The sequence below is a fragment of the Pseudorca crassidens genome, chromosome 1, assembly GCF_039906515.1.
Source record: "Pseudorca crassidens isolate mPseCra1 chromosome 1, mPseCra1.hap1, whole genome shotgun sequence".
NCBI lineage: Eukaryota > Metazoa > Chordata > Mammalia > Artiodactyla > Delphinidae > Pseudorca > Pseudorca crassidens.
The window spans coordinates 100,266,671-100,291,988 of record NC_090296.1 but is presented as its reverse complement, the minus strand read 5'-3'; the positions used below and the strand labels follow the sequence as shown (position 1 = coordinate 100,291,988).

The window sequence follows — 25,318 nt, the reverse complement described above, 5'->3', positions numbered from 1 at the left end:
AAGCGGACTGCACCAGCAAACGGGCGCCCGTGCTTTTTAAAAAGTTAGTGCCAGTAAATCTAATATATAGAAAAATAGTTGAAAGCCCCTGAGTGTTTTGTGGATAGAAAAGCAAGAGATTCAGAGCAAGTTCAGAGCTTGAGAGTCTAAGAATAAACTAGCTCTCCATTCCATTAGAAGGACTAGGTAGCAGCTTCTGGTTATGGAACCCGAAACTCTCAGGCTCCAAATAGGACATAAAACAGCATCACTTGTACTCTTTATAAAATTGCAGAAACAAACAAAATAAACAAAACTATACTTACACCTGTCCTATAAGACAAAGCGTACTTGAGACCTAATGTATATAAAATCAGTTAACAAACTGTGATGCACTATATCAATAAGTTCTCATTTGCACAGAGCACAGCATAGGATATGAGGCCATTAATGTTAATTCCCTTCCCCCTTGGATTCCTTTCTCTTGTTCCTTTAACTATGCGGATCAGTTACATTATTAAGCTGACAATGTAACTGAGCTATTATTAGCTTAATAATGTAACCAAGAATCTGATTTTTAGCCAGGGGGTAGTTCTTAGAAACTTAGGGAGCTGGAACTCTGAATGAATGAATTAAAATAATGCAATTACATCATTAATATTAAAATTTATCATCACTGATTAAAAATTAAAATATTAAATTAAAAATTAAAAATTTATTATCCTGCAATTGAGACTCACCACAACGTGTGACGTCTGTCAGGCATTCGCTGTCACAACGCAGCTTGACTGTCTTTCAGACAACCTCAATAATATTTTTAAATTGGCAGAGGCAGCAGGCCATAAGGCTAGGTAAGATCCTATAAATGGAAACACAGGTAATTAAATTCGTGGTAAAAGAGTTACTTGAGTAGGTTGAAGAGGTAGGCCAAGGACACCACAGACCAGTGCAAAAAGGAGTTCCTGGGGCATATGGACTGCAGAACTGGATAGGGGCCGGTTGGCCAATTGCTGCTCTTGACTGTTGTAAATAAATATAGAGGAGGAGAGAGGTGCCCAACAGAAGGATTAAGATGGCAGTAGATATGGTATGCCTAGAAAAAAGGGAATAGGGATTAGAATTGGGTGACACTGATCTGTAGTTTAAATCCGAAGTATCTCCTTCCAACCCCAATGCCTCCCTTTGGGTTGAGAGTACACAGGAAGAAGGCACACTTCTAAGAAGAGTCTGAATAAGACCGCACCTTCTGGAGTCCCATTCTCAGGTCCTATTTGTGAGTAGTAATATAGTAGAAATTATTCTAGTAATAGAAAAGCATCGTGTGGTTAAACAATAACAGAGGTCGCTTTGGCCAAATCTGGACAAAAGGAACATTCCAAAGAATAACACTATCATTATAATAAGGTATAACCTAGTTAACTTATAAAAAAGCACATAAGTTCATAATGATACTCAAATGAAAAGTGGGGGAGCTCTTCTTTATATAATAATGTCAACTAATAAATGCAAAAGGAATGATAGAATTAGGAAAGTGTCATTTTGCATCTATCAATGTAATAATCGATTCAGACAAGGATTATCATTGATGCACAGCTGGGTGAAGAGTTGTTTGAAAGTAGGATCTTTACTGATCCCAAAGTATCACCCCACATATGATTTATCAATTACCAAGGGGAAAAATAATTTTACAATGGAGAGATATGGAAGATACCACCTTAATCAAGTGATCAAACTTAGCACTGGGCCACCTGAACTGATGAAGTATGAAGAATACATCACCTACATAGTATTCTTCCCCAAAATATATACTTTGAATCCAATGAGGAAATAGACAAATCCAGATTGTCAGGCAATTTACAAGCTAACTGGCTTAGAGTCTTCAAAAATACCAATGTCATAAAAGACCAAAATAAAAATAGGGAAATATTCTAGATTAAAGGAAACAAAGATATGACATGCAATGCCTAATCTTTAATTGGACCCTGTATCAAAATAAAACAGACTGAATGTTATTGGCTTCTGGCCAAGATGAAGTAACAAGGACCAATTTAACCTCCCACCTGAAACAATGAAATCATCAGACAGAACATATGAAACAACAGTTTTCAAGAAACTGGACCTCAGGCAATAAAGTTCAGTGATCCCCAGGAGATGGGAAATAAATGAAGTGATCCCCATAATTGCCCTAACTTACTTCTCTGAGAGAGTTTCCAGGTCATGGTACAGGGAAGAGAAGTCCAGGCAGAGACTGGTGGACTCCCTGACTGACGAAATGGAGCTGACAGTCTGGGAAAACCAAGGTAACTAGAGTGCACAAAGCAGACTACCAGAGAGAAAAGAAGTGCACAGACAAAGAAGTCTGGAGATATGCAGAGGGATCTCTTGAGAATTCAACAAAGTATTTGTCAGTACATTTGTGTGAGGAATTACTTGATACCAGGAAAAGAACCACATGAAAGGATTAATAATAAGAATATCTGGATATCACACAGGGTTGTAGGAATAGTACCTGTTCCTACAGGTCAAACTGGAAAACCTCATGATACTCAGAAAAGACTTGTCTCAGTAGTTGCAAATAATGAGCTCCAGACTAAAGGCTACTTGGACTCCTACCCAATGAATCTTAAAAGCTAGACCTAAAAGAATAAAATTGTTTTGAGTAACTTCATTCCACCCAAAACAAAGCCCAAGCATTTTACAAGAATTTAATATATATAGCACACAAGAAACAAAAACGCACAGTATCGGGGATCATATGAAAAATTGCCAAGCATGCAAAGAAGTAGGAAACTATGACCCATAGTGAGGAGAAAAGGCAATCAATCAAAACTAACCCATAATCTATACAGATGTTAGAATTGGCAGAAAAGAACATTTTAAGTTTTTATACATGAAGAAAAGTTATTATAACTGTATTTCATATGTTCAAAAACCCAGACAAAACACTGAAAATGTTAAGAACAGGCACAGAAAACGTAAAACAGTCCCAAATTGAGCTTCTAGCAATTAAAAACAATGGCTAAATGAAAAAGACATTGAATGAGGTTAATTGCAGATTAGACACTGCAGAAGAAAGGGTCAGTGAACATTAAGGTATAGTAATAGAAACTATCCAAAATGAAACAAAAAGAGTAACAAAACTAAACAACAACAAAACTTAATAGAGCATCAGTGAGCTGTGCAACAACTTCAAGTGGCCTAATACATGTGAACTTAGAGTCCATGAAGGAGAGGAAAAATACAAAAATTTGAAGAAATAATAGCCAAAACTTTTCCAAATTGGTAAACAGTATAAAGCCATAAAGTCAAGAAGATCAATGAACTTTAAGCATAAGAAACATGGACGAAACTACACCAAGGCACAAAAAATAATCAAATTGCCCAGAACCAGCAATAAAGAGAAAAATTTAACAGTAGCCAGAGGAAAAACCTATACACTACATAGAGAGGAACAAAGATATCAATGACAGCAGAATTTTTGTTGGAAACAATGTAAATGAGAAGTCAGTGGTCAGTCAGCCAATTCTATCAAGCTAGAATTCTATACCCAGATGTATCAAAACAAAAGCAAAATAAAGACTGTCTCAGACATACAAAAGCTGCAAGAATTCTTTACAAGTAGAATTTCACTATAAGAAATGTTAAAAGAAGTATTTTTAAGCAAAAGGAAAATGACACCAGATTGGAATATGGATCTACACAAAAGATTAAGAATACTGCAATTGGGACTTCCCTGGTGGTTCAGTGGTTAACAACCTGCCTGCCTGCCAATGCAGGGGATATGGGTTCGATCCCTGGTCCGAGAAGATCCCACATGTTGCCAAGCAACTACGCCCGCACGGCACAACTACTGAGCCTGCACTCTAGAGCCTGTGTGCCACGACTACTGAAGGCCACGCACCTAGAGCCTGTGCTCTGCAACAAGAGAAGTCATCCAATGAGAAGCCAATGCACTGTAACGAAGAGGAGCCCCTGCTTGCCGCAACTAGAGAAAGCCCAGGCGAAGCAATAAAGACCCAACGCAGAAAAAATTAATTAAAAAAAATACTTAAAAAAATTTTTGAAAGGATTTTAGTCATTCAATATATGTCTCTGACCACAATGGAATTAAATTAGAAATTAACAAATCCGAAAAAGTTCCAAATATTTGGAAACCAAAGAACACTCTTCTGAGTAACTTTGTGGTCAAAGAAGAAATCAAAAGGGAAATCAGAAAGTATTTTGAACTCACGGAAACTGAAAACATAATATGTCAACATGTGGGTTATTGCTAATGCGGTACTCAGTTTCCTCAACTTCCACCTCAAACTGGGAAAACGAGAGCAAATTAATCACAGAGTAAGAGAAGAAAGAACACAATAAAGATCAAGGTAGAAATAAATAAAATGGAAAACAGAAAAATACTATAGATATTAAAAGGATAATAAGAGAATATATAGAATACTTTATACCAATAAATTCAAGATGAAATGGACAAATTCCTTGCAACACATGCACTACCAAAGTTTATTCAAGAATACAGATATTAAAGAAATTGGGTGTGCAGTTTAAAACCTTCCAACAAAGAAAGCTTCAAGTTCAGGTGGCTTAGCTGATAAATTCTACCAAACATTTAAGGAATAAAATAATGCCAAGTCTACACAAACTCTACCAGAAAGTTGAAGAGAAGGGAATACTTCCCAACTTATTTTATAAGGCCAACTTTCACCGTATCAAGATTAGAAAATGACATTAGAAGAAAACTATAGACCAATATCTCTCATGAACACAGAAGCAAAAAATCTTAACAAAATTTTAGCATATCAAATCCAATAATATATAAAAAGATGATACATCATGACCAAGTGGGGTTTATCTCAAGAATGAAAGGTTGGTTTAATATTTGAAAATCAATTTACCAACTTACTACACTAAAAAAGAAAAATCAGGACATCTCTGGTGGGGCAGTGGTTAAGAATCCACCTGCCACTGCAGGGGACATGAGTTTGACCCCTGGTCAGTGAAGATCCCACATGCCACGGAGCAACTAAGCCCATGCACCAGAACTACTGAGCCTGAGCTCTAGAGCCCGTGAGTCACAACTACTGAGCCCATGTGCCACAACTAGTGAAGCCCGTGCACCTAGAGCCCATTCTCTGCAACAAGAGAAGCCACCGCAATGAGAAGCCGGCATACTGCAATGAAGAGTAGTCCCTGCTTGCCACAACTAGAGAAAGCCTGCGTGCAGGAATGGAGGCCCAATACAGTCCAAAAATAAATAAACAAATTAAGAAAACAAAAGAAGGGAAAAATCACATAATCATTGCAATAGATGCAGGAAAAGAATGAAAAAATCTAACATCCATTCCTGATTAAAGAAAAAAAAACAGCCCTCAGCAGACGAGGAATGGAAGGAGACTTCCTCAACTTGATAAATGACTTCTACAAAACACTTAACATCATATTTAATGGTGAAGGACAAAGAACTTGCTCGCCAGTATCAGGACAAAGGCAAGGATGTCTGCTCTCATTACTTCTATTTGACATTGCACTGAAGGTTCTAGCCAGTGCAATAGGGCAACAAAAAGAAAAGAGATATTCAGAAAGGAAAGGAAGAACTAAACTTATGTTTATTTCCAGATAACATGATGACAGAGAAAACCTGATAGAATCTACAAAATTGCTACTGGAACTCATCAATGAGTTTCTCAAGTTTGCAGGGTACAAGATGAACATACAAAAAGATTAATTAATCTCAACAATCAGAGATCAAAGTTTTAAAATACTACTTATAATAGAATCAAACATATAAAATACTTAGAATAAATCTGACAAAACATGTAGAAGACTTGCACAGTGAAAACTGTAAAATATTGCTGGGGGAAATTAAGGAAGACCTAAATAAATGAAGAGATAAAATGTATTCATGGATCAGAAGGTTCAATATTGTTAAGACATCATTTCTCCCCAAACTGATTCATAGATCAAAATACCAGTAGCCTTTTCTATAGAAATTGACAACCTAATTCTAAAATTCATGTGGAAATAAAATTTAGAATAACTAAAACAACGTTGAAAATGAACAAAGTTGAAGAACTAACAGTAACTGATTTCAAGGCTTATGAAGTAACACTTTCAAGACATTGTGATAGTAGGGTAAAGACAGACAAAAGGATCAAAGGAAGAGAATAGAAAGTTCAGAAGTAGAGAGATGTGGACAACTGACTTTCAGGTTCAAAGGCATTTAAGTGGAGAGATGATAGTCTTTTCACCAAATGATGCTGGAACAATTGAATACACAGGTGCAAAAACCAAACAAAAAAAAGAACTTCCATCCAAACCATATACAGAAATGAACTCAAATTGGTTCAAAGATCTAAATGTAAAACATAAAAGTATAAAATTTCTAGAACAAAACAGGTGAAAAATTTTATGACCTTGAGTTAGGCAAAATTTCTTAGATACAACACCAAAAGCATAACCCATGAAAGAAAAAAATAGATAAATTAGACACTATCAAAATTAAGAATTTCTGCCCTGCAAAAGACACTCCCGAGAGAACGGAAAGATGAGTCACAGAATGGGAGAAAATACTTAGCAACTTACATATTCGATAAAGGACTAATTTCCAGAATATATAAAGAACTCTCAAAACTCCAGAAAAATATATATAAAAGATAAAAAGATATACAGATGGAATATAAGCATATGAAAAGACGTTTGACATGATTAATCATTAGGGATGCTACAGTGAGATACAACTACTCACCTATTAAACTATCTGAAATTAAAAATACTGAGCATAGCAAGTGTTGGCCGCAACGTGAAGAAAATGCAATTCTCATACACTGCTGGTAGAGATGTAAAATGATCAAACCACTATGGAAAATAGGTATTTTTTAAAAACTTAAACATACACTAACCAATGATCTAGCCATTCTACTTGCAGGTATTTACCCAAGAGAAATGGAAGTATACATCCATACAAAGACTTGTACACAAATATTCATAGCAACTTTATCTGTAATAGACAAAGACTGAAACAACTCAATGTTCATCAATGGTGAATAGATAAATTGTGGTTCATCAATATAATGCAATACTATTCAGCAATAAACAGAAATGAATTACTGATATATACAACAATATGGATGAAAATTAAAATAATCATGCTGAGTTAGAAATGAGTTAGAAGAAAGTATACACTCTATGATTCCATCTACATACAATTCTAGAAAATGCAAACAGAAAGCAGAGCAAGGGTTGCATGGTGATTGGGAAGGGCAGGAACAATGGGAAGGAAGAATTACAAAGAGACGTTAAGAAACTTTCTGAGGAGATGGACATTTTGATTTTGGTGATGTCTTCATGGTGTTTATATATGCGTGTGTGTGAACACAGATTATTCTATGTCAATTATACCTCAAAAAGCTGTTAAAAGAAATGATATTATATGAGAGAGACAACTGGGGAAATTTGAATAGCAAGTCTTTATAAGGTAATATCATTGTGTAGGAATTTAATTTCTTCAATACTGTGTGTTAACAGTATTGTAGTTACATAGGGAAATAATTTTTAATATCCAGAGAGGAAGGCATCTAGCTGACAAGAGAGGGATCACAATTGTGGCAGATGCTGTGGGAGGCTGAGGAAGATGAGGCTAGAGCAGTGAACAATGTGTGATGGCATGGTGAAGACAGTCATTTGTCAGCTGACCTGACAAAGACGGTTGGAACAGACTGCTAAATGCAGGGCCCTTTCTGCATACTAATCTCATGCAATCCCCTCACCTAGCCTTGGCATAACAGAAAGTTTCTATTAGCTTGCCATATTGGAGGGGGGATGGCACAGTTTAAGGTGCAGTAAGTTGTGTAATAAACTGTCACAATAGGGTCCTACAGAAATAGTTTTTAAACTGCAAAGAAATGAAACTTGACCCTTCCCTCAAAACATATATGAAAATTAACTCAAAATGAATCATAGACCTAAATGGAACTATACAACTTCTGGAAGAAAACATAGGAGAAAATCTTTGTGATTTTGGGTTAGACAATGGGGTCTCAGACAAAGATTTCTTAGATAAGACACAAAAAAGCACAAACCATCTAAGAAAAATTGCTAAGGGACTTCCCTGGTGGTTAAGACTCTGAGTTCCCAATGCAGGGACCCGGGTTTGATCCCTGGTCAGGGAACTAGTTCCCACATGCATGCCGCAACTAAGAGTTCGCATGCCACAACTAAGAAGCCCATGAGCCGCAACTAAGGAGCCCATCTGCCGCAACTAAGACCCAGAACAGCAAAATAAATAAATTAACTAAATATGAAAAACAAGAAAAATTGCTAAATTACAGATCATCAAAAATTTCAAACTTCTAGTCTTCAGAGACACTGTAATACAATGAAGATAAGTCACAATCTGGGAGAAGATATTTACTAAACACATATCTGAGAGAAAGGACTTTTTTCATTGCTTTTTATATAAAGCACTCTTAAAACTCAATATAAATATTCAATTTAAAAATGGATTTGAACAGACACTTCTTTAAAAAGATATTTGCACATCAACAGACACTCAACATCATCAGCTATTACAGAAATGCAAAATGTGGCAAAAACCACGAGATGCAACTACACACCTACGAGAAAGGCTAAATTTTTTAAAAAAACAAATATAAGGATCAGGTGATGATGTGGAGTAACTGAAACTCGCATAAACTGCTAGTGGGAAAGCAAAAAGGCACAGGCACTTTAGAAAACAGTTTAGCAGTTTCTTAAAAAGTTAAATATGCGCTTAGCATATGATGAAGCAATCCCACCCTTAGGTATTTTACCCCAAAGAAATGAAAACATATGCTCGCACAAAACATATGTTCACACATACGTGTGAGTGTTTTCAGAGGCTTTGTTCAAAACTGCCAAAAAACTAGAAAAAAGTCAAATGGTCATCAATCACTGAATACGTAAACAAACTGTATATCCACACAACTAGAATACTGCTCAGCAATAAAAAGGAATGAAATACTGACAGGTGCAACAAAACAGATAAATCTCCAAAGAGACTGACTAAGTGAAAGAAGCCAAAAACAAAAGGCTACATTCCACATGATTTCAGTTATAAGACATTCCGGAAAAGGCAACATTACATGGACAAAAATCAGACTGGTTGTTTCCAGGGGCTGGTAGTGGGAGGAGGATGGATTGACTACAAAGGGACATGAGGGGTCTTTTGGGAGTGCAGAAATGTTCTTTACCTCAAATGTGGTGGTGGCTACAGAACTAACTATACGTTTGTCAAAACACATCACACTGTATATTTAAAAACAGTGAATTTTGTGAAATGAAAATTATACATAAATAAACCTGACTTAAGAAAATAATAAAACAAACCTAAAAAAAACAAATGAGTGAAAATAAATGTAAGAAAAATCAACTTACAGTTTTTCCAATTCAAGGGTCATCATGACGATGCTTTCAATTGCTGCAACACTTGTGTTGTTCCCATGTCTCTGAAGGAGAAGCCCAAACATGCATGATATAAAACCCAAGACAAAAATTCTAAACTTCAAAAGATACTTAACATGTGATTACTTCAATTCTGGCTTCTGACTTGCCACAGGTGATAATTACAAAGAGCTCTTATTGAAGAAATTTAAATTTGCATCACCAAATGAATGACCTTGGTGCTGAACAGCACAATCATTTTTTATTATCCTAGCTTCTCATTTTCAATTGCATCTACCTCTTTGATCACTCTTTTTTAAAAAAATAATGTACCCCTTATTCCTTTTTGCTTTCTGGGATAAATAATATTCCTACATGCATCTACATCTTCCATAACTATATGTGTTCTTTAACACTGTTCTCATTCTCTGCTGGCTGTCTTACCCGTATATATTCTTTCTTAATCCTTTTCTTTGCCAATAACTCTTATTTTCAATAACCCAGTTAAAATCTAAATTATGACTTTTTACCCAAAGTACTCAATCTTTGATGAAAGAAAGAAGGAGCAGAAATTATCTCATGAGCCATGAAACTGTTGCAATACTTACAAATATTTTAATGCTGGCAATTTAAAAAGATCAGAATCTTCACCTGTTGTCAAAGGATTACGATTGAGAATTCTGAAAAATGGAATGGAATTAAAATTATGTGCATTTTCAATTACTTCCATGAAAGCTTATATTCATTTTTTTTGGTATGGAACTTGAAGGTTAAAAAAAAATCATTTTCTGTTTTTACCTATAAATCACTATAAGAATCTGTAAAACACTCTTTCATTGGGAACTACCCAGGTCTCTAGATGATAAAGTGGAGAAGAGAAACAAACAAAAAAATAGAAAAAAAAGTAGCTAGCAAAGGAAAAATATGCCAAAGAACTTTTCAGGTTCAAAACCCAAGAAGTGACTATGCTGGTAGGAAGCCCTTGCTCTGTAAAAAACTACTATTCCTAGTGTCCTCCATAATTCAAGGTGTTTCATCTCTACAAATTTTTAAAAATTTCATGATTTAAACTACCCAGTTACAGACAAAAATAGGGCTAATTCCTTGGTTCTGGAGCCAAAGAAGGAGAGATAAATCCAATAGGAACTGGTGAAAGCCATACTCCCAGCACATAGTACCATGTGTATTCTTCTATCATAGCCTTTGTTAGTGTGATGTAATCACCTGTTTACTTGTCAGTGCCCTAGATTGTCAGCAACTTGAGAGCAGGGACCACACTTTATTGTCATTATTATTCCTGTGCCTGACACAGTGCCTAATACTTACTAGGTATTTCATAAATGTTTGCTGAATAAATAAATAAAATTTTCTTTATATATCAATAAAATAAACAAATTTGGGGGAACATAATTTTATTCCAAAATGCTGGAATAGCTTTTCTTCTTAGTTCTTTCTCTATTTTTTTTCTTAGTTCTTTAAAACAAATAGGGGAAAAAAGACCAAAAAGAAACAGGAAGAAAGAAATGAATATCTAACTTTAGGTTAACTCTACTCAAGAATTATTAGCATATTTTTGAAGAACATTATAAAGATAATTACCAAAACTAATATCTTTTGGGTTGCCAGGCATCTGTGATCAGCATTTAATAGTCAATCCTCACAGTAACCTTATGTGATAGATATATTACCCCATTGTACGAATGAGGAAACTGAGGCACAGAGAACTTACATAACTTGTCCTAAGTCATCAATTTAGTAAGAAGCAGAGCTGGAATTTGAACTCACTTCTGACTGTAAAGCCTGTGTTTAACATGAATGAAAAAAAAAGTGGGGGTGTGTTAAACATCTGTTAATTTAACCTTAATTTTCAGAGCACTAAATATAGAAATACCTTTTCAATCTTCATCTACCCATCGGGGAAAGCCTCTATGAGAATTATATTTTCTCTTTTTAGTTAGTATTCATCTTTTAATTTATTTTTTCCTTAATCATCTCCCATGACAAATATTTAATTAGCCTATGGTCATTGAGACTTTAGAGATTTTTAAAAAAATATTGCAGGAAAATCAGTAAAAATGATGGAGGAAGGATATCTGAAAATTGATCCCTCCATAGAAGCAACAATACCAGTAACAACAGCAACAACAACAAAACTGGCAAAAATGGTCAGAATCAACTTCTTCTGAACTCTGGAGATTTAGCCAACAGGCTTACTGCACATTGGGGAGCAATTTATTCAAGGAAAACAAATTAATTTCTGTAAGAACAATGAGATCTGTGTTGTTTGAACTTGTCCTTGACCTTTGCTCTCCATGCCAGTGGTAGCCTTGAAAAACAGCCCACATTCCTGGTACCAGAAGGAGCAGCATGGACTAGGAGGTCCTTCAAAGCCTCATTCCCCAAGAACTGTCATTGTAATACATGTCTGGTGGTCCCCTGGAAGACATCACTTGAAAGGCTTGCCCTTTGACCTGACTGAGAGCTGTCTAGTGAGAAAAGCCGTTCCTCAGGTTGCATTTCTGCAAAACATTTTCAAGCAAATATTTTAACATGGCTGTTGCATGAGGCAATGGATATCAGTTTGGGGCAAAAAACAGCCCAACCGAAAAGCTTAAAAAGAAAAGCTGAGGAATGAGATGTGCACAGAGACTTTGAAATGTGCCAATGTATTCCTGGGAAACTGGTAGACCACAAGACATATTCCTGGGAATGTAGGAAAATAACTGTTAGCATTAATAAAAGAATTCATCAAGGTTGTAGGATATAAGATCAATATTATTTCTACACACCAGCAATGAGTAATCCAAAAATGAAATTAAGAAAACAATTCCATGTGTAGGAGTACCACAAGAAATAAAATACTTAGGGAAAAATTTAACCAAGTAAGTGCAAGATTTACACTGAAAAGTACAAAACTGTTGAAAGAAATTGAAGAAGATCTAAATAAGTATAAAGACATGCTGGATTCATGGACTGGAAGATAATCTTATTAAAATGTCACTACTTCCCAAATCGACCTATGGTTCCACTGCAATTCCTATCAAAATCCCAGCTGATTTCTTTCCAGAAATTGCCAAGCTAATTCTAAAATTCATATGGCAATTCAAGGAAACAGAATAACCAAAACAATGTTGGTAAAGAACAAAGTGGGGGACTCACACATCCTAGTTTCAATACTCAGTTCAAAGCTACTGCAATCACAGTGTGGTACTGGAATAAGACAAGACATGTATATCAATGGAACAGAAATGACAGTATAGAAATAAACCCTCATATTTTTGGTCTATTGATTTTCAACAAGCGTACCAAAACAATTCAATGTGGAAAGAACAGTCTTTTCAAATGATCCTGGGACAACTGTACATCCACACACAAAATAATGAAGCTGGACTCCTGCACTTCACACCATATATGAAAATAAACTCCCAATGGATCAAATATCCAAATGTAAGAGCTAAGGCTATAAAACTCTTAGAAGAAAACACAGGACTAAATCTTTATGACCTCGCATTAGACAATAGTTTCTTAGATATGATACCAGAAGTACAAACAACCAAAGGAAAAATAGATGAATTGGATTTTATAAAAATTAAAAAGTTTGTGCTTCAAAGGACACTATCAAGAAAGTGAAAAAACATATAGAATGGGAGAAAATACTACAGTTGGGAAGAATAAGAGGCAGTTGAGAGAAGAAAAGCATAGTAGTTGCTAGGTGTGACAATCTCAAAATTTTGAACTATTACAAATGAAACAGACACCCTGAATCACCCCAAATGGCAGACCCAAGTTATTTTTGTTTTTAGTGTTAATGCTTTTCTAAATCTGAGAAGGTGCCAGGATTCTAGTACATAGCAGAAAGTGATGACAGCACCCTGAAGTGTGTAAACTTTTGTGTGTACATAGCTATCTAAAGGAAACCAACGCTAGCTGACTGGGGAAGCATTAGTGCGGCTCTGTGACCACAGCTCGATTTGCCTTCATAGTGTGGCCACATTTCCCTTACTGATATTCTCAACAATGAGGTAAATAATTCAATAGGGATAAGGCTTTGATTTTCCCCTTATTCTCTCTTAGTGCTTATGTTCCTGGTACCATATTATTTTTACTTTTTTTTTTTTTTTTTTTTGCGGTACGCGGGCCTCTCGCTGTTGCGGCCTCTCCCGCTGCAGAGCACAGGCTCCAGACGCGCAGGCCCAACCTCCATGTCCCACGGGCCCAGCTGCTCCACGGCATGAGGGATCCTCCCGGACCGGGGCACGAACCCGCGTCCCCCGCGTCGGCAGGCGGACTCTCAACCACTGCACCACCAGGGAAGCCCTTGGTACCATATTAATGTACCACAGAGAAGGCAGCATGTGAATGTGCTCTGTCTGGTTAAGTTATATAGCCTTTCTACACTGTAGAGTCCTACAGTTTCTAAAATCATGGACCTTGTATTCTTAGAACCAATGAAGTGACTAAAAGAATTTTTAAAAATAAGCCATCAGTCTGGACCTTCATAGCTGAATGAAGGAGAAACACTTTAAAGTCAGAAAAAAAAGTACACTTAACATTTAGGATTTTCAACCACTGCTGGTTTTCCATAATATATTTCATTCCTGATTTTATCTGAAAGAGATATGATTACTACCAACATTCAAAAAGTGGTACTTTATTAATTAATAAGCTCTTGGCTCATTTTTGACGTTGATTTCAGATATAAAATAGACTACCACACTGCTAACTACTTCACCTGATGTTTGTCAATAACATAGAGGCTTCATTCCAGAAAGCTACTGACTTATAATTACCTGCAGCCCGGTGATGAATCAAGGTTTTGTGGGGCCTGAAGCTCATCTACTTTGGAAAATCCTATCTAATAAAAACATGCAAAATTATGAATACAAAAATCGCTAGGACCCTTCTCAAGACCTTTGAAGGGACCTCTGCAAGTGAGGAGCCCTGAAGACTAAGCTTCATTGAATTCATGATAAATCCACCCCAGCTGGGGCCCTTTCCTAAACTTATTTAAGGCAGGAAACTTACAAACACCCCAGTAATATGTCATTATAGGTAGTAAAATAACTTAACTCGAGGGTGGCATCTTCCCTTGGTGGCTAGCCTTTGGAAAGAGATGCAATAAAGTTTATATCTCACCAAGGCAAATGCTTCCTGAAGCAAATTAGCTATGTCTATTAGAAAGACTTATCCCAAAACAAAGACTTACTATACTGTGACAGTCTTTTTTTTTTTTTTTTTTTCCATTTGCTGTACGCGGGCCTCTCACCGTTGTGGCCTCTACTGTTGCGTAGCACAGGCGCCAGACGTACAGGCTCAGCGGCCATGGCTCACGGGCCTAGCCGCTCCGCGCCATGTGGGATCTTCCCGGACCGGGGCACGAACCCGCGTCCCCTGCATCAGCAGGCGGACTCCCAACCACTGCGCCACCAGGGAAGCACTGTGACAATCTTTTGAAAGTAACTGTGAAAGAGTTTTAGGAGTACAGTACTAACTTATTTACAACACCAGATAGATCTGATTCTTCCACTACCTTTTTCTGTCATTTAAGAGGAACACAAATTCAAAAGGAACAAGTTGGTGCCTCTTCCATTACAAATATTTTCTAACGCATTTCTACTTCACGCATTTTCTACTTCATCACCCCCGTCCCTCACCTTGTTACCTTGCTGCATAGATGCTCGAATAGCTCTCACATATGTTTTCCCATCAACATCCATCTTTTTCCTTTCAGTATGAAAGTTTCTTGGGGAGAAAGTCCCTGCCCTATGCGTCTTTGTATCCCCAGCACTTAGTACAGTGCTGACACACAGTGGGCATGGCACTCAATGAATGTTTTTGAATGAATTCATTAATTTTTAAACTGTGATTTATTTATTTATTACCACAATGTATTTTCCCGTGTTGCCTACATAACTATAGTGAAACTCTGATTCTTATAAGGAACTCTTGCTGTTATAAGATGTTTAGGAAAGGTGGTGAGTTTAAGACATTGTATTGTCGCTACTAAAACCTCCTGGTGAAGAGACCTCATGAGCCTGCTCTCCGGTGTGCTGGAAAAGAAAAACTGACCCTTGGTGCTCTCTCCCCAAGGTAGGCATCAGCAAACTAACAAGGGAAAGGAAGGAGAGCGCTAAAGATAGGCATCTGCAGGAATTGCTAATCCAGCTCCAGACACAGCTTCAACACCTTCATTAACCCAAAATGTGTGAACTGTGTGAAACTGGATTTCAGAACCACAAGACAGATAAGGGAGTCTTTTCCAAAGCCAGGTGTAGAAGAGCTCTTTTTATCTTGAGTCTGAAATCACCTTCGGGCCATTGAACATACTCTCTACCATTTCCTTGTGTCATGAGAAATCACAGAATTTTTGAGCTGAAGGGGTAAAACCCCTTTGAGCTGAAGTGTAAAACCCACACTTCTTATTGAAGAGTAGTCAGCAAAGAAAGTATATTGAATTAGGCTACAGCAATGTATTTTCTTTATATTTTTCACACTACAGCTGAACACAAACAACGTCTTTTTCCATATCTCAAAGGTTCCCATTGGCCACAGATAATTCACTTCAGAGATATATGCTTTTTGAAAAATAATGTTCTGGGTGGCTGGGGAGAGCCCTGTGGTGGGTGTTCAGGAATTCTTTCTGCTTTACCATTTAAAAGAGCTAATAATGGTTGGGGAAGCACCCACACCTTTTGCTCCCTGAAGAATTCGGTGCTAAACTTAGTTCTTTGCAGCTCTGTGTTGCATACATTTTAAGCAGTTAGGAACTTTGCACATGAGCAGGATTCAAATTTAAATTCAAAAGTGGAACTTCATGGACCATTCGCATATTGGAGAGGCATCAATAGGATTCCTTGACAATGCTAATTTGAGTGTTTTTGCTTGGTGCCTTTTATTGCCTGTGCCAAAGATCAGTACTATGGAAAGCAGAGCGTTTCATATATATGACTTATACAAGTCTCTTGGCCTCTTTGTTCCTTAGTTTCCTCATTTGAAAAAATAAAATAATTGGCTCTCAAGACATGTTTTCCAGAATTCATACTGGTCTTACACCCAGCTAACCAATAACCGCATGATGCTTTTACACACAGTTTCTTACATGTATTCGTCTTCTATTTCACTTACTACTTGTGGAAAAACTGCATTCCATGCCGGGCCTGGATGTTCCAAAGCTCAGTTCTGTGAGTAAATTGCAACCAAGATTTCTACAAAAAAAGACACAAGCAAAAGAAGAAGAAAAGGGCTTCCCTGGTGGCGCAGTGGTTGAGAGTCCGCCTGCCGATGCAGGGGACACGGGTTCGTGCCCCGGTCTGGGAAGATCCCATATGCCGTGGAGCGGCTGGGCCTGTGAGCCATGGCCGCTGAGCCTGCGTGTCTGTAGCCTGTGCTCTGCAACGGGAGAGGCCACAGCAGTGAGAGGCCCGCATACCACTAAAAAAAAAAAAAAAAAAAAAAGGGAGAAAAATATATATTCTTTCAGAACATTTATCCTTTGGCAATCATTCTAATTTATATATGATGAACCATAACATCACCACTCCCTCCATACACTAAAGAAATCTCACTGTGGAAGATATTATGATTTATACTTTCATGATTATATATGTGGTGCATTAGATACAAAATAGTAAATGTTCATTAAATACTTGTGTTAAGTGTTCTTTACTTCTCTAGAAAGGCAGCACTCTTGGCATTTTTGGCTGGATAATTCTTTGCTGTGGGAGGCTCCCCTGAACAGCTGGATGTTTAGTAGCATCTCTGACCTCTGTCCACTAGATGCCAGTAGCATATACAGTTCTGACAAGCAAAAATATCTCAAGGCACTACCAAATGTCACCTGCGTGCAAAATCACCCTGGTTGAGAACCACTGCTCCATAAAGATTCCTCTGATCTGTGCAATAATTCTCATACTAATCTTTGCTAGAGACAAAAAGGATTTGCTACCTAATTTTAGTAGGAATTTTAATCATATTTCAGAATGAGTAACAAATTAATTTTATAAAAGTTAAGCTTTATAAAAATTCCAAATATAATGAAGTTATATTTGTAACTTACATAAACTGCCAAAAAGGTAGTGGTTCACATGTACGTTTTTCGATAGACGGTATTTTATTGCAGGATAAGTCTCTAGGAAAGGTAAAAGGAAAATATTGCCTCAATTAGCTATTAGATATCTAATTAGTAGGAATAACTAGTAGAAGTTAGAAAGATAATAATAAATAAGAAGCTTTGTTCTAATCTCCTAACCTTACGAATTACTATTTGAACCTTCCAGAGCCCCTAACCCTGACTTCACCTCTCTTAAGAGTCTCACCTACAGGATCCTCATAAATTAAATATACAACTATAGATCGTTATAGATTTTGGAGGTAATCTTTCCTGAGAGCAGAGGCATTGATTAGATTCCAACTTTTGTGGCCTTATCAAATTCTAGATTATGAGCTCAACATTTTTATCTCTATATATCATTATAATTTCTAATATTAGGAGGAATATTCTTATATTTACACATTTCTCAGTATAGTTCCGTTTCTCTAGGCCAATTCTTTACCGGAAGAAATAAAAGATACCCTTTCACAAAACTTGAAAGGGTGTTACTCCTATCATTAATATGTAACGTTAATCCAGGATTACACTTTCTATCATATTGACTTTTATTCGAAACTACCTACTCTTGACGATAGCTGACTATCTTATTTCCATTGATTCCACCTTAGTCTCTCATTTCACCTGGATGGGTATAACTGTCTTCTGACTGCTGTTTCCATCTCTACCCTCTCCCTTTCTAAAACATGCTCCACGGGATCACCAGATTAACTGCTCTGGCCTTGGAATCAGCCTCACCATCAGCAGGTGATTACTGAACAGGGACTGGATGGAGCTTGGACCTACCCAACAGCAAACGTGCTCTATCAGTGGGATCAGCCCCATACACCAACAGGCACACACCAGCTCCAGGAATACCACCGTCCAGCAGTGTGTGTGACCAGAACACTCACCTGCAGGCCAGAAGCAGCCATGGACTCAGCTGGGTCCTGACCCTGCCCATCAGAATGCCAATACAAGATTAGGGATACCCCAGACCCTGCAGATAGTTGTGTCAGGGACAGTGATCCAACACCAACTCTGTGACTCCTGGGTCCTGCAGCCAGAACTCAGGACCTGTGTCTTCCTCCCAGTAGCCAGCATAGCCCCAGGACCAGTGACTGGGCACTAGCCCTGCTATCACCTGGACTGCAATTCAACCCATAAATGATCCAGCACTAGATTTGGTGTCCCCCAGAGTTGTGCAGCCAACTGCCTTATGATTTAGCCTCACCAAGCAGCACAGACAGCCTCCATACTAGGCAGAGTCTGGCAAACATGCACTCTGGGGGCAGCCAAGCCTACCAGATTACCCACAGTAGTCAGCCCACCACAACAGAAGAGCCCAAGCAGCCCACACAGGGGGTACACCTAGAACATATAGTTCTAGTGACCAGGGGACAGTGGGCTCCTGGGACACATAGGACCTCTCCTACAAAAGGCCACTTCTCCAAGGTCAGGAAATGTAACGAACCTACTACATACATAGCAATAAAAACAGCAAGTTAAGAAAAATGAGGTGACACAGAAACACGATCCAAATGAAGGAACGAGATAAGAACTCAGAAGAAGATCTAAGTGAAGTGGAGATAGCCAATCTCCTCAACAAAGAGTTCAAGGTAATGACTATAAAGATGATCAAAGAACTCAGGAGAAGAACCGACGACCAGAGCAAGAAGTTAGAATTTTTTTAAAAAGAGTTAGACCATTAAAGAACAACAAAACAGAGATGAGGAATACAATAACTGAAATGAAAAATACACTAAAAGGAAACTACTGTAGACTAAATGATACAGAGGAATGAATCAGAAAACTGAGGACAGAGTACTGGCAATCACTGAAGATGAACGGTAAAACAATAGATTAAAATGAAATGAGGAAAGTTGAACAGACTTGTGAAACAACATCAAGTGTACTAATATTTGCTATACACTGGTCCCAGAAGCAAAAAAGGAAAGAGAAAGCAGTGTAGAACATACCTGAAGACATAAGAGCTGAAAACTTCCATAACCTGGGAAAGAAAACAGACATCCATGTCCAGTAAACACAGTAAGGTCAAAACAGGATCAACCCAAATAGGACCACACCAAGACTCACTGTAATTAAAATGGCAAAAAAATAAAGATAAAAAGACACTATTAAAAGGAGTAAAGGAAAAGCAACAAATTACAAACATGGGAACTTGCATAAAGTTATCAGCTGACTTTTCAGGATAACCTCTGCATGCCAGAAGGGAGTGACATGGTATATTTAAAGTCATGAAAGGGAAAAGCCTATAACCAGAAATACTCTACCCAGCAAGGCTCTCCTTCAGATTTGATGGTGAGATCTAAAGTTTTACAGAGAAGCAAAACTAAAAGAGCTCAGCAACGCCAAACCAGCTTTATGAGAAATCTTAAAGGGGCTTTTCTCAGTAAAAAAGGAAAGGCCACGACTGAAACCTAAAAATTAGGAAAGGAAACTTACTAAAGGAAAAACCTCACTGGATAAGGCAAATATTCAACAAACGCAGGAAATCAACCATGTACATAGCTAATGGGAAGGATGAAAGAAAACAGTAATAAAATCACCTATATTCACAATAAGAAGTTCAGGGACACACAAAACAAGTAGATGTAAAATATAAGGTCAAATTCAGTAACTGTGGGGGAGCAGAATAACAGTGCAGGGTTGTTAGTGTCCATATGAAATTAAGAGCTCAGCAACTTAAATGATCACACACACACACACACACACACACACACACACACAAAACTGAAAGAAATCCAAACATAATATTAAAGATAGTCCTCACATCACAGATGAAGGGAATAAAAGGGGAAGAAAGGAACACTGAAGAAGTTAAAGAGGGATTCTAAAAATACCCAAGACAAATGAAAATGAACACACAATGATCCAAAATCTATGGGACACAGCCAACGCAGTTCACAGGGGGAAGTTATAGTGATACAAGCTTATTTTTAGGAAACAAGAAAAGTATCAAATAAACAACCTAACATTACACCTGAAGGAATTAGAAAAAGAAGAAAAAACAAAACTCAAAGCTGTCAGAAAGAAAAAAATTAAGAAAACAATGCCATATGCAATCACACCAAAAAGAATAAGATACTTAGGAACAAACATCGCTAAGCAGGTAAAAGACACGTGCTCAGAAATCTACCAGCCATTGGTGAAAGAAGTTGAAGGCAACAGAAAAAGATGGGAAAATATAGCAGGTGCATGGACTGGAAGAATCAATACTCTTAAAATAACCATACTACCAAAGACAATCTACAGATTTAATGCAATCCTTATCAGGATACCAAAGCATTTTCACAGAACTTGAAAAAGTAATTTTAAAATTTGTATAGAAACACAAAGACCCCAAATAGCCAAACAATCTTGAGAAAGAACAGAGCTGGAGGCATCACACACCTTGACTTCAGATTATACTGCAAAGCGACAGTAATCAAAGAGAATTGGACCAGAGCAAAAACAGACACAAAGATCACTGGAATAGAAGAGATCCCAGAAAGAAGCCCACACACTTATATTTAATTGATTTATGACAAAGCAGGCAATATGGAGAAAAAACTTTCTCTTCAATAAGTGGTACTGGGGAAATTGGTCAGCTACATGGAAAATAATAAAATTAGAGTATTTTAGCACACCATATATAAAATATACGCAAAACTGAATAAAGACCTAAATGTAGGACCCTAAAGCCCTAGAGGAAAATACAGAACATTCTTCAACATAAATGATTGCAAAAGTTTTGGGTTCAGTCTACTAAGGCAAATGAAACAAAAGCAAGAATAAACAAATGGGACTTCACTAAACTTAAAAGATTTTGCACAGCAAAGGAAACCAAAGACAAAATGAAAAGACCACCTGCTGAAGGAGAGACATTATTTGCACATGATAAGAGGTTAACACCAAAAAGATGACCAAGCAAGGGTTCATATCTAAACTACAGAAACAGCACATGCAACTCAATATCAGAACACCCAAAATCTTTATTAAAAATATGAGAAGACCTAAATAGACATTTTTCCAAGGAAAAAATACAGATAGACAGCCAGAACTCACAAAGATGCTAAACATAGCTAATCTGGCAATAAAATGTAAATCAAAACAATGAGATATATCACCTCAAGCTTGTCAGAATGGCTGTTATCAAAAAGGTCACAAATAACAAAGGTTAGTGAGGATTGGAGAAAAGGAAACTCTTGTACACTCTTGATGTGAATGTGAAGTAGTGCAGCTACTGTGGAAAGCAGAATGGAGGTTCCACAAAAAACTAAAAACAGAACTACCATAATATCCTGCAATTTCACTCCTGGGTATATAAGAAGAAGACAAAAACACTATTTCAAAAACATAACTGCACTCCAATGTTCATAACAGTGTTATTTGCCATAGCCAAGATATAGAGTCAAACTAAGTGTTCATCAATAGGTTAGGGGATAAAAAAGATTTTCTATGATGACTTCAGCAAAAAATGAAATTTTGCCATTTGCAAGAACATGGATTGACCTGGAGGGTATTATGCTTAGTAAAATAAGCCGCAGAGAAAACAAGCTTGGTAGGTTATCACTTACACGTGGCATCTAAAAAATTGAATACAACAACAACAAAACAGACTCACAGATTAAAGAACAGACTAGTGGTTACCAGCAGGGAGAGACAGGATGGAGGAGCAAAACAGTGGTAGAAATTCTGAGGAAGAATCCACTATGTATAAAATCAATAATCTACAGTGACGTACAGTATAGCATGGGGAATAGAGCCACTCTTCTATAATAAGTATAAATGGAGAACAAGCTAAACATTTATGAAGCACTATGTTGTACCTCTGAAACTAATATAATAATGTAAATTAACTATAGATCAATAAAATATAAAGTAAGAAACAAAAAAAGAGGAGATTATTAGGTAGAAATCAATTAAATAAACACAAGTTTTGGAAATCAAGGAATTAAAAAACAACATGTAAGACACAACAATGGCATTTAAAGTGTACGATCTATTCACTTAAAAGAAATTATTTAAGTGGTGAAAAATGGTACCCATTCTCACCATTTTGTATACCTAAGATAAATTATCTACAAAAATATGTTACAAATATTCACTCAAAAAGAAAGAAAATTTGGATTCACCACTTTTAGTATACAAATTTAATAACGAAGTCTCTATGTAACATTGATTTGAGTAAGTTCTGTTAGCCACTTCTAGTTTGTGATGTAAAATCTTTTAAACCATAAAAATCAGCCTTTCTACATTATTCCATTAGACATACATAGAAGTTAAAAGAAATGAGAAGACAGAACAATCAACCAAGAAGGTGAATTTACTGAGAAACAGTCGCTCGTTCTCCCTCCTCCTTCTCTTTCCCTCCTTTTCCAGGTCTCTTTCGATTCCAATGAAGAGAAGTCTTGAGAATTCTGAGAATATTTCTTTCAGGTCTTCAAATCACCATACCTACATCCTCTGCCACAACTACACACACAGGAACAAAAATAAACCTGTGCTATCTACTCATGTAGGAGGGATTCGTGCAAAATAAAATCCTACATGGAGACCAACAGTTGAGTTTTCTACCTGTTCTTTATAATGTCCTTCCATTATAGTAAATCCCACACATTATGAGGCAGAAGGGGTTATGTGAGCTCTTCCTTGAAGTCAAAAACTCGCAGTCATTTCAAGTACCTGGTGATCATAGGGTATATCCAGGGAAGGTGCCATCCCCCTTGGGGGTGGACAGTGAATGGGCTCCCGCAGCCATGCACCTCCGGATGTACAGATTCTGGAGAAACAAAGGGCGGTCACACCACAGTCAGCCTGTCAGGCTGTCGGGCCACTGGGCAACCCCACCAGCCTGCAAGTGACCCCTCAGTTGCTGAAAGCAAAACTCTGTCCCCCCTGTGAAGCCAGGTAATTTGGGCCAGAGAGTCAGAGGAGACCGGTAATCAACTCCTCCTCTCTGCTCATCTCCTTGGGGTTACAACAACCCCATCTCCAAACACAACTCTGATCCTGGAGTGCCAAAGTGGGAGTGCAGGTGGGCTCTGCCGGTGCTTTAGCACCCTCTGGAGGCTGTCTTCTCTAATGGCAACCCTCAGCCCTTCCTCCTCCTCCTTCCCTAGTCCTGGGGGCTGCCATGCCCTCTGCAGCTGCTGGCCTGATTTCATTATCCTTTTTTCTCCAATTACAACGAAGTGTCCTACAGAGGTTTGGAATCTCTTGAAGAAGGAGGATCTTTTAGTCAATACACCTTAACCGTGAGAATCTGGTTTCAAGAATGAACCCGAAATACTGTATTTTTCTCCTGATGATTCCAAGGAGAGACAGCTCAAGTTTTCTAAATCATAAGAAAAACCAAGGTAAATATGATATTCTGAGCCAGAGATGAAAAAGCAGTTTTTAGCGCTCCCTCCTCATGTCATATGACCGGGATTTAAATCAATCAACTGCCACTGCTTTTTAAATCACATGACCCAACTTTAAATCAATCAGCTGCTTCCCTGTAACTCACGTGACTTGGCTTTGAATAGTAAGAAATGCAGAGGTATAAAAATGATGTTCTGAACAATAAATGGAAAAACAACATTTCAGAAAGTTTTTTTCTTTTCAAATGGACCATTCATTGCATACAGGGTAAAGGATTCTCTTCTGGATTTCTTGAACTGTAAACACATACAATGTCTCCCTTGGCTTGATTGACTTAAGTTTTTTGGGGGTTTTTGCTGTTGTTGTTAACATCTTTATTGGAGTATAATTGCTTTACCATGTTGTGTTATCTTCTGCTGTATAACAAAGTGAATCAGCTATTCGTATACATACACCCCCATATCCCCCCCTCTTCCGTCTCCCTCCCATCCTCCCTATCCCACCTCTAGGTGGTCACAAAGCACTGAGCTAATCTCCCCCTGTGTTATATGCAGCTGCTTCCCACTAGCTATCTATTTCACCTTTGGTACTGTATATATGTCTATGCCACTCTCTCACTTCATCCCAGCTTACCCTTCCCCCTCTCTGTGTCCTCACGTTGGTTCTCTACATCTGCTTTTTATTCCTCAGCAGCGACTCCTGCAAGGGGTGGATACTTACTTTTATGCTCAGGGGAAATCCCCTAGTTTGTATTTTTATTTGCAGTATGCAGGCCTCTCACTGTTGTGGCCTCTCCTGTTGCGGAGCACAGGCTCCGAACGCGCAGGCTCAGTGGCCATGGCTCATGGGCCCAGCCGCTCCGCAGCATGTGGGATCTTCCTGGACCGGGGCACGAACCCGCATCCCCTCCATCGGCAGGCGGATTCCTAACCACTGCGCCACCAGGGAAGCCCCCTAGTTTGAATATGATTTGAGTTTGATCCTGTGAAACCAACAGAACTTCCCACCAGAGATAAATGAGGAGATTCTGGCCTTTATTAGTATGCACGGTGAACATGGCTGTCCTGGTTGTACTTGCCAACCCTCCTATTTTACCCACCTATTTTTATCCATCTTCTTCCCTGTGAGTACCTTTGACAAACCCTGAGCTCAGACTCCTGACCTATTACAGTGACTTTGTCAGCCTTTCTTTAAAAATGGACAGGTAGGGCTTCCCAGGTGGCGCAGTGGTTGAGAGTCCGCCTGCCAATGCGGAGGACACGGGTTCGTGCCCCGGTCCGGGATGATGCCACATGCCGTGGAGCGGCTAGGCCCGTGAGCCATCGTCGCTGAGCCTGCACGTCCGGAGTCTGTGCTCTGCAACGGGAGAGACCACAACAATGAGAGGCCCGCATACTGCAAAAAAAAAAAAAAAAAGAACAGGTAATAAAATGAATTTAACCTAGAAGCAGCAAGCAGCTCAGT

At 38.0% G+C, this 25,318-nt stretch overlaps 1 protein-coding gene across 1 annotated transcript in view; it reads right to left on the bottom strand.

The window, feature by feature from the left end:
* LOC137219149 (RAD52 motif-containing protein 1-like) overlaps positions 1–25,318 on the bottom strand; it is a 50,411-nt gene that overhangs the window by 3,984 nt on the left and 21,109 nt on the right. Inside the window, exon 8 of the mRNA XM_067727320.1 lies at positions 720–838. The gene's annotated coding sequence lies outside the window, so the exon portion shown is untranslated. The remainder of the gene's footprint in view (positions 1–719; positions 839–25,318) is intronic.